The sequence below is a fragment of the Otolemur garnettii genome, unplaced genomic scaffold (genome assembly GCF_000181295.1).
Source record: "Otolemur garnettii isolate 467f Iridium unplaced genomic scaffold, OtoGar3 scaffold00112, whole genome shotgun sequence".
Lineage (NCBI taxonomy): Eukaryota > Metazoa > Chordata > Mammalia > Primates > Galagidae > Otolemur > Otolemur garnettii.
The window spans coordinates 4,225,577-4,227,391 of record NW_003852507.1 but is presented as its reverse complement, the minus strand read 5'-3'; the positions used below and the strand labels follow the sequence as shown (position 1 = coordinate 4,227,391).

Here is a 1,815-nt window from a genome sequence, read left to right as displayed (position 1 = left end):
TTTTTTTTTTTTTTTTTTTTTTGAGACAGTCTACACTCTGTTGCCCAGGGTAGAGTTTCATGGTGTCATAGCTCACAGCAACCTCAAACTCTTGGGCTAAAGCAATCCTCTTGCCTCTGTCTCTCAGAATAGCTGGGGCTACAGGAGCAGGAATGATGCTTAGCTGCTTATTTTTTTTTTTCTATTTTTTAGTAGAGACAGGGTCTCACTCTTGCTCAGGCTGTTCTCAAACTTCTGAGCTCAGGTGATCTACCCACCTCGGCCTCCCAGAGTGCTAGGATTACAAAACAAAACTACATTATCCAGCTTTTTTTTTTTAAAGGCTGGGTCTCACTATATTTGGACAGCTGGTCTGGAACTCCTAGCTTTCAAGAAATCCTTCCACCTCAGCCTCCAGCGTCACTGTGATTCCATGGCAGAAGCCACTGTGCCCAACTTAATTTCAATGAATTTTAGATAGCTATATGCAACCAGTGGCTACCACAGTGCACAGTATTGGGTCCAGCATGTAGTAGGCTCTCAAATATTTTTATCATTTGGATTTTTTTACTTAGTACATGTGCTACCAAATCAAGCACTCTCTAATATATATATATTTTTTGAGACAGAGCCTCAAGCTATCCCCCTGGGTAGAAGCCGTGGCTTCACTGCTCACAGCAACCTCCAACTCCTGGGCTCACAAAGAGTCTCCTGCCTCAGCCTCCCAAGTAGCTGGGACCACAGGCGCTCGCCACAATGCCCGGCTATTTTTTGGTTGCAGCCGTCATTGTTGTCTGGCGGGTCCAGGCTGGATTTGAACCCGCCACCTTAGGTGTATGTGGCTGGCGCCTTAGCCACTTGAGCCACAGGTGCCAAGCCTCTCTAATATATTTTTTAAAGCAGCTTGCAAACACAAGACCTCAAAAAATTAGGTAAAGACTCAGAATTGAGGGCGGTGCCTGTGGCTCAGTAACTAAGGCGCCAGCCCCATATACTGAGGGTGGCAGGTTTAAACTCAGCCCCGGCCGAACTGCAACCAAAAAATAGCTGGGTGTTATGGTGGGCACCTACAGTCCCAGCTACTTGGGAGGCCGAGGCAAGAGAATCACTTAAGCCCAGGAGTTGAAGGTTGCTGTGAGCTGTGTGACGCCATGGCATTCTACCAAGGGCAATAAAGTGAGACTCTTGTCTCTACAAAAAAAAAAAAAAGACTCAGAATTGTTCCTCTCCACAGAAATCTTTAGTAAAAGGCAAAAGATTTATACAATCTGAAGAGAAACCAGAGTGTACCTCTCAATTTTTTTTTTTTTTTTGCAGTTTTTGGCTGGGGCCAGGTTTGAACCTGCCGCTTCCGGTATACGGGTCCTACTCCTTGAGCTACAGGCACCACTCAACTCTCAAATATTTTTGAATGGACACTGAACTATTGTTGACTAAATTCTTTTTTTTTTAACTTGGAGAAGCAATGTTCCTATCTCCCACAACAGTAGTTTCCAAAGAATAGGGAGTTTGCTCATTATACATTTCTCTAAGGTCCAACATAACAAAAATTCAGGCAGCTCTAGGACTGGCAAAAGCAGGAGAAATAATGTTGAGTGAGACATAAAAGTACTTATTAAATGCTAAAAATATACACTACATAGTTGTCACACCCACTACAGAAACTGAGAAAATAGCTTCTAGGTTTCTTTTTATTTTTTTGAAGACAGAGCCTCAAGCTGTCCCCCTGGGTAGAGTGCCATGGCATCACAACTCACAGCAACCTCCAACTCCTGGGCTTAAGCGAGTCTCCTGCCTCCGCCTCCCAAGTAGCTGGGACTACAGGCGCCAGTCACA

General features: G+C 44.5%; 1 protein-coding gene and 1 non-coding gene across 9 annotated transcripts in view; both read right to left on the bottom strand.

Moving 5' to 3' along the window:
- Nucleotides 1-1,815, bottom strand: part of ZNF207 (zinc finger protein 207) — a 26,731-nt gene that overhangs the window by 22,028 nt on the left and 2,888 nt on the right. The window lies entirely within an intron of this gene.
- On the bottom strand, nucleotides 1,157-1,267 carry LOC111727578. Its single transcript, XR_002775102.1, has one exon. It is a non-coding gene; the product is annotated as a U5 spliceosomal RNA (small nuclear RNA).